Source organism: Talpa occidentalis, unplaced genomic scaffold (genome assembly GCF_014898055.3).
Source record: "Talpa occidentalis isolate TD23 unplaced genomic scaffold, MPIMG_talOcc4v2.1 talOcc4.7, whole genome shotgun sequence".
Classification (NCBI taxonomy): Eukaryota; Metazoa; Chordata; class Mammalia; order Eulipotyphla; family Talpidae; genus Talpa; species Talpa occidentalis.
In genome coordinates this window covers 32,192,368-32,206,641 of record NW_023605083.1, presented here as the reverse complement: position 1 = coordinate 32,206,641, position 14,274 = coordinate 32,192,368, and positions in this window count along the sequence as shown.

Here is a 14,274-nt window from a genome sequence, read left to right as displayed (position 1 = left end):
AATTATCCCACCTCAATGAATGGCATTTGGGAGGGGATCTAGAGTACAATTTCCAGTCTCATGATCTTTTTTAAAAATCTGGTGATTTAAAATAGCATATACATATATATTTAGCTACTCAAATATAATTCCAGAGAATAAATACACTATTTTTGCTCTAATCTATGGCGAACCCAAACTTTAGCATGGTGTATTTTAGTTTCTGCTTCATTGTGCGACAGTTTCTATTCTACACAATATAATTCTTTATCAATGATTAAATGAATATATAGAAAGATTTCTTTTTTTTTTTTTTTTTTTTTTTGTGGGACCCTCGCCGGCGGCCGGGGAACGAACCTGCGCTGCAGAGGCTGTGGGCAGCCTCGCAGCCCAGCGCTCAACTGCTGCGCCACCAGGGGAGGCCCTATAGAAAGATTTCTTAACAAATATGTGACTAAGATAGAAGAGTATTAACAATACTGGGTACCATTTACAATCCAACATTTTGAGAAACTGAAAAACTTGATGAAACTAAGAAGATAGATTTTTTAAAGAAAAGTCTACCTCAAAAATTTAAGCATGAAATATAGTTTGGACAAAATATTAGGTCTTGCATTAAAGCTGTTCAGAAAATTAACTGTAATAGGATGGGGAAATCATAGATTAGAAGCAACAGATATAAAAATTTGGTGTTATTGATTATTTAAAATTTGATATGAATTTGGCCTATACATTCTTTAGAATGAATGTAATTTTAAAGATTAACAATAGTAGATCTTAGTCACAGTTTGAAACAAAATTCTCATACACTGTTGGTAAGTGTATAAAATGATACGGTTTTGGGGGGAAATTCCAGTTTTTATAAAAAAGTTAATCGGGCCTCCCTGGTGGCACAGGTGGTTGAGCGCAGCACTGTGAAACTGTCCACAGCCTCTGCAGCACAGGTTTGATTCCTGGCTGTCCAAGGAGATACCCACATGGTGCAGCCGACCTCTCCTGTCTTGCTCCCTGCTCCCCTCAGCAGTGTCTTTGGTCTGTCTGCCTGTTCTGCTCCCTGCTCTGTCTCTGGTGAATCCTCTCACCCTCCCGTGCCTCTGACCTGTACCCTAGTTCTTGCATAAAAATAAATAAATCTTAAAAAAAATTAAAAAGTTAATCACATACTTAGGATGTGAGTCAGTCATTCTACTCCTAAATATTTATCCAAAAGAAAATAAAGCATATGGCCATAGAAAAATTATACACAAAAGTTTTCAACAGCTTAATTTGAAATAATAAAAAACAACCCAAATGTCCATCAACAAAGAGTGAATCAACAAACTTGGTGTATTTGTATAATGGGATACTACTCAACAATAAAAAGGATTAACACATGGAAAATACAAAATAGATGAATCTAAAAATAATCATGCTGTGTAAAAGAACCAGATATAAAAGAGCATAAATTATATAATTTCATTCATTTAAATCTCTAGAAAAAAAGCAAATGAATTGATAGTATCAGAAAACAGATCAGTAGTTGTTTGGGTTTGGAGAACTATGAATAGTAGAAAGGAGGAGAGATTACCAAGGGTCATGAGTTAACATTTAGGAGTGATGGATACAGTCACCCTTGATTACAGTGTTCATTTCACAGTTGTATATCTATATCAAATTTATAAATTGTACAATTTAATTATATGTGACATACATGAATTATGTCTTAAATACATAATTAAAAAAAAACAAACCTTTGCATGATTCTAAAGTCAAATTTGGCAAAAAAAAATTTACAGTGATTTTGTCATGGCATACTACTCAACCTTTATGGAGATGTGGAAGCTAACCCTTGCTTATACCATATTCTACATGCCTTTGTTTCTACTATGTGTATTTACCATGACCCATTTTAACCTCAGTTCTTTGTGGGAGAATCAGAAACCTACAATTTATTTCAAATGCCATTTCTTTCCTGAAGCCTTCACTGTTCTCCCAAGCTAGAAATTATTTCTTACTCTGAATTTCTGAGACCCTTAGTATATACCTCTCTGATGATTCTTCTTTGTTTCCCTATTCACAATGCTAATATTCACTTTTTTTTTTCATGGTAAGGGCTCTTTGAGTCGCTGAGATAATTTAAAAGACAACTCATAGAAATGGAGTGCAATTTTTGATATCTTGATGCTGAGAACTCAGAAGTGAGACTTTTGTTATCTCTGGTTTTGAAATGTCTATTCCTACTGTACATTCTTCCAAATTCCAGCCTCCTCCAAATGTCACATGACAGGAATTTAATAGCACATATAAAATTAGCACTAACTTAACATTTTCCCAAATTCTAAGATATTTATTTTGAGATACACCTTCTAAATAGTTTCTGACAAAAGCTATTACATTATGTTACACCCACTCATTAAATCTTCTCCACTCTCCTACATGATAGTTAATAATTCCACAGATGATGAAATGAAGCACCATGTTATTAAGTAACATGGTCAAAGTTATCCTGCTGATAAGTAAGGAAGTCAGCACTGGTTTCCTTCCCTCTGATTCCAAATCTCACCCTGTCAAGCAACACATGATGTCAATTCTCCCACATACATGAATGGGAAAAGGTCACATGATTTAAGGCAAAGGAAATCACAGCATTATTTTTTGTGGGGAAGCAGTGTAGGTTAGAACTCTTTTCTGTTTTAATTGAGAATAAAATGCATGTTGATATTTGTAACATTATCTAATACTTTGACTCGGATTACTAATCATTTCAGAGGGAATTCAAACCAGGTCTACCAATTTATGTTAATTATTTACCTGTGAACAAATGAAATCACAGTTTTCCCTCTGCAATATAATTTGATAGACTGTGTTCACTCTTTGTAAATTATCTTTAAAATGTCTTCTTTTTCCCCCCAAGAAATAAATTTTATTAAAATATTTTTTACTTAAGAAATTTATTAAGAAAACATTGGCTTACAACATTATATATGATTCAGGAATGTAGGATCCACCTCTTTAGGTGTATGTTACCACACCACACCCACCACCAAGGTACAATTACTTCTCTGCCACAGTCCAATGTGCCCACTCCCACCTTTGCTCTCTACCTCCCCCTCTCCCTGTGATAGCCTCAGTTTACTTGGTTTGTTCATATTTTGAAACTAAACAAAATCCACACACATATTTTGGTGTTCTTTTTAAATGTCCTCTAACTATGATATGTTTCCTTCTCCATATTTATATTTATTTTTAAGAAAATAAGTCACAAATTATTGTCCTTTTAAATAGTCTCCAAATCTCTTACATTACAAAACATTGCTATTAGGTTGTGTATGAATTATAATCAAAGGCTATGTCTTATGTAACTTGGAACATATCTTATAACTCATTTAAGAATCTTAAAATATAATTGAAATTCTTGCAGTAAATCTAAAGAATCGCTGAAAATTTGTCCTTATAATCAAAGTGTGACTGAACCTCTTTCTATCTCCATTGAAACATGGGGCTGTAGTTACATATGCTGTAGAGTTTAGCTGAGAGATCTTTGCAACACTCTATGCCTGCTATCCCATAATGATGCCATCTTTATAAGATCTGAGAGTTTTCGGAGTTTCCAGTGTAGGCTAGCATATACACTCAGATACAGTACACAGACAAAATCCTGAACTGCCATAGATTACATTTTTACTTTACTGAAGTTTGTGACTAATTGACTCTGTCCATCTGTTACAGAGTGTTTAATTTCCTTTTAATTTATTTTTCATATGGTCAGCACTTTACAATTTCAGTGAATGCAACAGCAAATGCTACTATTGACTAAATAAGAGACTAAAAATTAGATGTAGTCTGTGATAAGTAAACTAGTGTCTTTTATCCCAAAGGAATCTTAAGGCATTAATGTTTCTCAACCAGTTGGTAGAGATCATTATTTAAATTCAAATTAAAGAGCAAGTTTGCCTTAAAATTAAAACAAACCAGTCAAACCAAAGAAGTAATTGCAGCAGATCTTACACTACCCCCTCGAAGGGTATCTTTCAGAGAGTAGATATGCAGTTCCTATGGTAGCCTAGATTTTTCCATTAATAAAAAATATTGGCTTCATCTGGAGACTGATTTGCTAATTATTCAAATCCTAAATAATACAAGCATGTCTTCCTTTGTTAGCTAATGTCTTTCAGAGGTTGGAAATATGGTTATAAAGATCAATTAAATATACAGCTTTCTGAGATGGTGGGCCAGTTCATATTCTTCATAATGCAAAATGTCATGTGAGAAAGTCATTATCTGAAAGATCTTCCATAATTTATATTCATTTTTAATTCTTTGTATTATATTCAATACACAGCCTTTGGTGGAGTTGTTATAACTCTCGCTCAATAACAAGAAATTCTAATTTTATAACATTTCTTGAGATCACATTAACCTTGCATCAGATAAACAAGTGCATTGGGAACTGTGGCCAATACAACTGAATATGAAAATAATGCACTGTATTTGAATAGAAACAGAAGAAAGTAAGTACAAAAGCAATCTCAGTAATAGATAACCTTGCTACATGAAAATGCTATTCTTTTCATATATCTGTTCCATTAACAAGTATTTGCTCGAGGGAAATCGGTTGTTTCAGGTATAGAGAAATGCTATACTTAAAATGATCCTACTTTATTAATAGTAATTTTATTAGTTTAGTGTTTTTTGTGTCACTCAGTCCTTTGGAAGTTATTTTTCCCCATTTAGTAGATAGAAGCAAATCACAACATCCCTATTTTGATTCAAAGGGCATACCATGATTTAGAAGACTCTATTTTCATTATAACTTTCCAAAATAATTTTTCACTCATATAATTTTAGGGAGTTAATCTGAATATTAGTGAAAATATATATGTAACTGGCTGATTAATCCTCAAAATACTACCTTTTATTTAAAAAGTGATTTGGGGCCTCCCCCGGTGGCACAGCGGTTGAGCGCTGGGTTGCGAAGCTGCCCGCAGCCTCTGCAGTACTGGTTCGATCCCCGACCACCAGGTGAGTGTCCCACATGGCGTGCAGACCTCTCCTGCCGCCCGCTGCTCCCCTCAGCAGTGTACTTCATCAGTCTGCCTGCTCTGGTCTCTGCTCTGACTCTGGTGAATTCTCTCACCCTCCTGCACTTCTAACTGTACCCAGTGCTTGTATAAATAAATAAATAAATAAATAAACAGATAAATAAATAAATAAATAGATCTTTTAAAAAATAAAAAGTGATTTTATAGTTGTGATTAAATTGTGGCTTTGAGATAGGGGGATTATCCTGAATTATCCAAGTGGGCTCAACATAATCACAACTACAGGAAATAGGAGGAGTGCAAATCAGAGGAGAAAGCACTATAGTGATGAAAACAGAAATTGGAATGCTGCACTTGAAGAAGGAAGAGGGGGCCATAAGCCAAGAATTATAGCAGCCAACTATGTGTTGAAAGGGCAAGAAATTGATTTCCCCTCAAGGCCTAGAAAAGGAATGAACTTTATAACACTTTGACATTAATACAGTCAAAATGATTTTGGACCTCCACAAGCATAAGATAATCAGTTCGTATATTTCAGTCCCCCAAGTTTATGGTGAATTACTATAGCAGGAATGGAAAACTGATACAAATTTGAGCTACAATCTAACAGTTTATAGTTGGTACTTGAACACACCAAAAATAGGGAAAGTCTGCAATTATTAAGTGAACTAAATCCATTATTTAGGGAAGGAATCAATTCTACACTGGTAACCTGGATGCTCACATGGAGGTTAATCCTAAGACATTTGACTGTGACATCCAAGAAAATATATCTGTATGTGAAGGAGATAGTTCCATGTTTGCTAGTGATTAATTACACATGGCTAAGGATATTCTTTTTTAATGGAAGAATGAAAGCATAGACTAATTATGATAGACACTCAGTGTTAGTATATTTTCCTAGTAAATCCTTTTATAAAGGAGACTATTTCTCCTTAAATTATCTTCTTTGTTAATCAAAATTTTTATTTCTTTTGGATATATAGAATGGATTTGTTACTATTCTGTGCTAGAATTATAAATGTTGTAAGTATGAGACATCCAAGTAGAAGAATGAACTTAACTCAATTAGTTATTATGGACTTTACCTGCCCTAGGTAGTTTGAAGAGAATGATTTCTAAAGCTACATTGTGGTGTTTATAATTTAAGGTATGTTTTTAACTTTCCACTGGGACAGTTCTCTATTCATGGACTATAATCTACTCCCCCAGTAGCTTAATTCTGTGATGATCCAGATTATATATATATATATATATATATATATATATATATATATATATGTATATGGATGTAGATATTGATAAGGGTGAGTAGATATATGGAGAGAGAGAGAGAAAGAGAGAGAGAGATCCTCATTGGTACATTATTGTTTATGTCTATGAAAACTTACCACATTGAATCATAGAATTGAAGGGACTATATTTTTGTCAACCAGTTATGTTATCATTTTATAAGAAAAAAGGTCAACAAATGCCAGAACCTTTTTCCTACTTTACATTTGCCTATTTGAGATTTAAGTGGTTTATCAATCATGAATTCTACATCTTGTATGGATTCATATTATCTTATTAATATATCCTTTATTATTTTCCTTGTATTTGATTTAATATACAATAATTTCCATAATGATTTTCTGCCTTTTTTTTAATCAAGGAGGCACCTATCCTTGAGGCTCTGAAGTAAACAAATGAAATAATAAAGTATATTTCTTTCTCATATAATAAGACATATATTTCCCCTGCCTTCCAGAAAATACACTTCAGGATCAACTTTGACATTTGTTTCAACCCATAATCATTTTTTCACTGTTATTCATCCTATAATGACAATGATGACATAGGAACTACCTGCTGTCTTGGTATATATCAGGAACCCTTCTAGGTAGTTCATATCATTTGATGTTAAATCATGTGATATTTAGAGCATCTTAATAATTTTTAATACTGTTATTATCTTTGTGTTATAGAGAATGAAGCAAAGGTATTAGAAACTTTAACTTGCCTACGATGTTCCTGTTAGAACAGTACACACACACACACACACGCACCTCTTATTCTTTCTACCAGACAGCAGTTCAGACACATCCTTCATGAATCTGAGCTGGAACCTACCTTCATAAATATTTCTTCTATGTTTAAATTCTGACCCACATATTTTATTAACATTGGATGATTATGTAAGCATTTCCCACATATTATTTTTTCTCAATTTAGCCCTAATTATATAAGGTCTGGGAATCATGTCTTTATATTTATTTCAGTCTTCAACAAGCTGCACTCATGTTGGAGTTTAAATTTTTATCTGGACAATTTTTGCAACTACTTCAGGAAATAGCTGGATTCACCATATTTAAAAAGATGAATCAAGTTTGTATGGAATATTGATAAAGATATGTAAGTTCATTAAATAGTTATGTCTTCTTTCCTTCTAAAATGTTAGAATAGCATATCTTTTTTTCTTTATCATATCTAGAGATGTTAAATTAATCATGGCATGTTATTTTAGGATAGCTGCCATACTGTAATAAAGATCCTGAGCTTTGAAATGGGCAGGTCATAGTTTGACTATGGATAACTAAACTAACCATTCTGAGCCTAAGATTTCCTCATCTGTGAAAAAGATAATAATACCTGTCTTCAAGGGTGTGGTCAATCCCACACCCTTTCACTTGCCAAAAAACAAGAAAAAAGAGTCTTTTCTACCTGTAAACACTTCCTTGTAACTTTCCAGATATCAATTATTTATTCACCTCTACAGAAGGGAGAAAACTACTTTATCTAATTCAAATTAAGTAGATAGATCTTTTGCAGTCTTTCAAGGACTGATAGAAGTGAATGAAAGCATGAATCCATCCAACTGATTAATAAATGGTGTGTGTGTTCTTTTCTCACAGTTTATTATAAAGGACAAATGTGCCTTTTAAGTATCTTTATATTAATGGCCATCAGTTTTTTCACAAACATGTCATCATTCACATAAGGAAATTATAGATCTTTGCATAGATTAGCTTGTTTTACATCTTTATTTGTAGGAAATAGGATAGAAAAGAGAAGTTAAAATTCAAAGATTTTATCACCCTGTTTAGATCCTGTGATACCACAGGTGATCCTGTAGTATTCTAGAAGTAAAAACTTAGAGAAAACCTCTAAGAGGTGACAACAAAAGGGGTCTGGTTGGTGGTGGCAGTTCATGTGAGAATATTGTATTGAAAAGCGTCTCGTTAAATTATAAGACTATTTCGAGGGCTGAGTTTAATATAGTAAACTATCTAAATCTTTTGATGAAACTTCAGAAGCAAATGAATTGTGATCTGGCTCTGAAATAAGGTATCTGATGCTGAAGAGACTGAAGATTCTCAGGTGTTCTCTTTGATAAGTAAGCGAGATGAACTGAGCTGAAATGTCATAACACTTCTTACTATTATTTGTTCTTTATACCAGCCAATTCTATGCATTCTAAACTCTCTAATCATCTTCTGTGTGCAGTTTTCCAAAAGGAACATCACTTACATTCTTTGTCTAAGATTCACTTTCCTTGTCTATAAAATGAGATAATAGTAGTCTACATTGCATGGTGTTTTTGAGAATTTACTATGGTAATACATGTAGAATCTTTTTCCTAACTAAGTGAATTTCTAAAAGTTAACTGTAAATATGATGATTCTGTCAATAAAGACAAGGGCTCTATGAGTGAAAATATAAGCAAGCAAACAGTAAGAAAGTTAAGAGAACAAAGAGGAAAAATCAGCAGCAAGATAAGTAGAAATAAAATGAGAACAAGCACAGAACACTGTCCCAGTCTTTCTTATCTAAGATCAAATTATTTTTATAAACAAGACCATTGACTACAGAGATCTAGACAGCAGCTGTATCAAATCCCCATACACAGGAAGACTACATATATAAATTAATATGATTTAAAATTTAAGACTAAGGGCTTTGAAATTGCAAACCATCAGTTTAACTCTTCATTTCAAACTTGCCAGTTTTATAAGTCCTGGCATAAATCTGAAATTTAGTCACCATATTTTTTAAAGTGAGGATATTAATAACATTTAATTTGTGGGTTGTGGGAAAAATTGAATAAGATGGAGACAAAAATTGAATAAGATGAGTACAGGATTAGCTAGGTTCTTGAGGTATGGTATCTTGTCAATAAATAGTGGTTATTGAATTTATATCTGTTTTATTATGTTCTCTTGAAATAACACTTTACTAACACAGAGCTTTTGGAATTCATGCAGTTTTAGTACAAGTCTGTTTGTGTGTGTGTGTGTGTGTGTGTGTGTGAGTGAGTGAAAAGGGAGCGAGAGAGAAGCACTAGGGTAAAAGAGTTGGATAGACAAACACTGAGCACACCCCATAATGCTTTATTGATTGTTGATTAACTCATTAATAAAAGTTTGCTGGTTTGTCTTCATGTGTGACTGGATGGTTTTGTGTAAATATGATTGATGAAAACTATCTGAAAATCTCCAATTCTTTTACTAATCTGTTGCCATGACTTTTATTCTGAGCTATGAAATGATTACTCCTTTCTAGTCCTCTTGAATGTGAATGTGCAGTCATACGTAGATAGAAAAGTAACTTTCAGAGAATGATAGAGGGGCTGAGTTCTTGCAGTAGAATGGGTGGAAGTGATCTGTTTCCAGTGCTATTGAAGAAGAGTAGTCAACCTTAATTTGTGAATACTTTGGCAAACTTCTAACTAGAACAGAAAACTTTTAGCACTCAAACTTGTAGATATAATGAACTAACCTATGCACTGAGCTATTCTGCTGATTTCTACCAATTTATTTCTAATTTATAGGCATTTTAAAATTATATCCAGAGTCTCTTTTTTATACTGTCTAGCATGAAAAATATTGTTAAAATTAAATGAGCAGCACTTTTCTCAGTTCTGTTTAAACCACAGATGCTAGTTTTGATTTTATTTCTAACAGTGAGATTGAAATTCCATTTTAATATGCAGAACTGCAGCCCAGGGAGTCATAAAATACAGAGTGTTTTCATTAGATGATGGCCCTGCACCTCTAGTTAACAGGAAAGCTGATTCATCAAACAGCAACCATCAAGACAGCATTAACTAAGACCTGCTATGAAAACATGAGATTGGGGTGAAAATTACCTGTTTTGAATCATGTAATTGTAACTTTGGAGAAATTCCTAGTTTGTGGCATAAAACTGTTTCTAGGGATACAGGAACATTTCCTGTAAATTTGCTGCAGATGGTCTAGCGATTGACTACTCTGCATTTCAAAGGATCTTAAATTTTATAGCAGTTGCCACTAATTTGAAGGAATGAACATTCACTCTTGTTCGCCCCCTCCACCAGAGAAAAAAATGGTGGGATCTAATTCTGTCTTTGAATTTGTCTCTAAAATATTTGCATACACAATAAACAGTTGGAATGGAGGGTATTTATGCTAGTAGAATTCCCAGGTAGGGAATTTTAACTAGCAGTCCCCGTTGACTCTAAGCAATGAATTGGCACCCATTCTGTTCATACAATAAGTTAGAGAAACAGAGAGTGCTTCCTTTATAATGAATTGTAATTGTACTCAAGCTTAGAAACAAGTGAAATAACAAAAGTATTAAAATTAACAAAAAAGAAAAATTTTTTTGCACATGAAGTCATTACAGTTTAACATAAAACATTAAAATTGGAAGAAACTTTAAAGGACATATAATTTTAAACTATGTTTGGAGGTTGCTTTAAGTCAAAAGGTGAGATTTGAGAGAAGAGTAGATAGACATACTGTTTGGAGGCCTCTAGTTTCCCAGCTTTCACTTTTCAGCTTTAAATAGATGACCTTCTCATTACCTGTTCAATCTAATAGATTCCACTGAAGGATGTCTTTGGAAAATTTATTTGGCTGTTTACATGTCTGGAAACTACGTCAACCTAGTCACATTACAAATGACATATTTTGCCATCAAATGGCAAAACTAATACTCAAATCAGGTTGTCTGACTTCTAATGCAGCATGTTTGTTTTTTTAAGCTATGGAATTAAATGGGTTTGTTGCAATGGGAATCAGTGTTTGTGTTTCCATGATGTGTATCCCTTCTGTATATTAATTAGTTCATGCTACACTTAATGTCAACATCTAAAAACTTTTAATAATTTCTGTGACAAGTTCCCTGCATATAACCCCTACTTAAAGTCTGTTCATTTATGGGAAAAATAGAATAAAGAAATAAAGGGAGCAAATTTTATGTAAAGATAGAATTCAAAATGACTTAAAATTTCTTCTAAAATTAATATATTTTTAGAGATTTATTTATTTTTTTATGCATACAAGAACTGGGTTGTAGGCCAGAGGTGCAGGGGGTTGGGAGGATTCGCCAGAGACATAGTGAGGAGCCGAACAGGCAGCTCTAGACAAATACACTGCTGAGGGGAGCAGCAGGCAAGAGAGGAGAGGTCTGCTGCACCACATGGGTCAGCTCCCTGGCCAGGGATTGAAACTATGCCATAATGGCTGGTGTTACCTTGATAGTGCTGAGACTTTAACCCCTGTGCCACCAGGGAGGGCCCTAGCCTTTAACATTTTATGTTAAACTGTAATAAACCCAATTGTATGAACTGAAGCCTTTGATTGGAGACATAAAAAACAAATGTGAGAACTTCAGGTAAAAGAGAAGAAAAGCCAAAAAGTATAATAAATAATTTTCATTTATTAGTTGTTTGAGTAATATTTACCAAAATATCATCAAAAGTCAAGTTTTTCAACTGAATAATGAATTTGGCACAGAAAAATCAATATCTGTGCATATGTGACACATAAGCAATTTGAATAATCAATGAGTGGATCAGAAGTAAGAATTAACAGAACTAACTAGGAAAACCCCATATACTCTGTATACTTAGGAAAAGTCATATATTTAGTATGAGATGATGTTTAGATATCTTGATCAATGCATGAGCAAGAAAAATATCCAGAGCTACCACTGGAAGAGGAATGGATAGAGAATGAATCCAAGTGCAAAGGAATGAAGTAGAAGAAATATACTCTGCATACCTCATACATAATGTGAACCTGAATCCCTTCTTCTTCTTCTTCTTCTCTCTCTTTCTCTCTCTCTCTCTCTCTCTCCCTCTCTCTCTCTCTCTCTCACACACACACACACACACACACACACACACACATACACACACAGAGAGACTCAAAACTTGTCTACCTCTCAAAACTGAATCTTATTCTTTTTTCGTATAATGACTCAATATTAAAGTTCCAATCAGTCCAAATTCTATTTTAGAATAGCCATTCACCAAAGTCCATTTATATCATTTAAAAAATCATAAGCAAATATTGCCTGGTCTCTACTGAAAAGAAAAATATGGATTGATAACTCATAGTCATACTCCCCATCCAATCTCAATTTTGATTTAATGTTTTGAATAGTTAACTATTATCAAACTGAGAAATCACAGCAGTCATCTCCACACTACAATAACGGAGGATAATTATAAATGATGATTATTCTTCCAGTTTCCTTCATCAATCATGGGGCATCAAAATATGGATGCTCTTTGAAAATTTAAAATGAAATACATAATCTTGAAATTAATCCTAAAATCTCATTACTTTTAACACAATTCTCCAGCCTATAAGCCACAGACTACATGTCCTTACAGTGAGAAGATAGATGATAAATCCAAGTAGGAACAAAGATTCCTTTATCCTAATTTCAAGATCATGCTTACATGCTATTATAGATTTAAGGAAAGCCCTCTGAATTAAGGGTCAGAGACTTAGATTTTAGCTTTATCCCAGCCTCCAAATGGCTACTACTTTTGTGCTTTCAATTAGCATTTGTGGATCTCAACACCCTCCTTTGTATAATGAAATTGGATAAATTATTTCTTGAGGAACTACCCTATCCATCTTGTTTATCCAATGAACTGTGATATATAGTAAGTCATTTTCATATGCCTATGATATATATATATGTGTAGAACATGTGTTATTTAAGTAATTCAATTACTACTAAACAGTGGACATTTATTTTGAGAAAATATGGAATAGCTACTCAAAATATCTTAAGGTCTCCTGCATATAGAAAAAAAGAAAAGCTATTTTAAAATAATACATTTTTCTTTATTGGAGAGCAAATGGAAGAAAACTACAAAGTCAAACAAATAAAACCCTTTTCTGGACTTTAAAGCTGAACATTGGATGTAACACTTATTCTGATCATGGCATCATTAGGGAAAGGCAGGGCTTCAAAAGATTTAGATGGATAGATTTAGATCAATGTGTGACTTGCATCTGTATAACCCAGAATTTCTAAGTTGCCCATTAAAGTACACCCATCATTAATTGCAAATGAAAGAACCTATACATAAAGTGGTCACCTAAAGGGAAAACAAAACCACCAAAGGATGAGGGAGGGGTCAGTGAGGGAGAATATAAAAGAGGAGAAAAGAAAGCACAACTAACTCTATTACCACTCAGACCATGTAGGACTTGGAAGGAGCAAAAGAAGCAGCTAAATCAAACACTTAGCTGGAAAGGAGAAACAGAAAGCAAACAAAAAAGAATCCAATTACTTTATGTTTGTTTTTGTAAATGGTTTTTCTGTAAGAGGAAAAAAGAAAACTATTTTGACTTGTTTTCCTCTGTACTATACTGCTGAGAGCAGTCAGTACCTTATGAGTAAGTCCAAGTGACTGCTGATACTTCTGTTAATGCTAATTAACCTCCTGCTACAAATATCAACAAACCCACATTTGAGCTTTGTCTGCACATCATTCCACTTTCCTCCTTTTAATTTGAATTGCGATACTCACCATTGGTTGCTACTTATTAAGCAGAATCACATCAGCAGTTGAAAAACAAGATGACAGTCAGGGTCACACTGTCTGTTATTTCCAGACAGAAAAGAAACAAAGGCTTACAATGGCTTCAAGTAGTCAAAATACAATTCTGATAAGAAAAGACTGATGGGAGATTCATGACTAGGGTGTGGGGTTGATATTTATCTGGAAATATTTGAGTTTTATGCTTAGAATTCTATTTAGTATCAGGAATATAAAGGACATTGGCAATTCACACATTTGGGTTATTTCAAATGCAGTGTATGTACTTTTCAGATTTATGGTGAGGGCTCTCTCAAACTCCAGTAATTTTGCATAAATTCTCATTGATTCTCTGCTCAGTTCAGATAAATCTGATTGTACAGACTAAAGAGAAAAGCAATCTTCAGACTTTTCTTCTTTTAACTACTCTCCAAGGTTGAAACACACTCTGCTCTAAGTCAGCAGCTG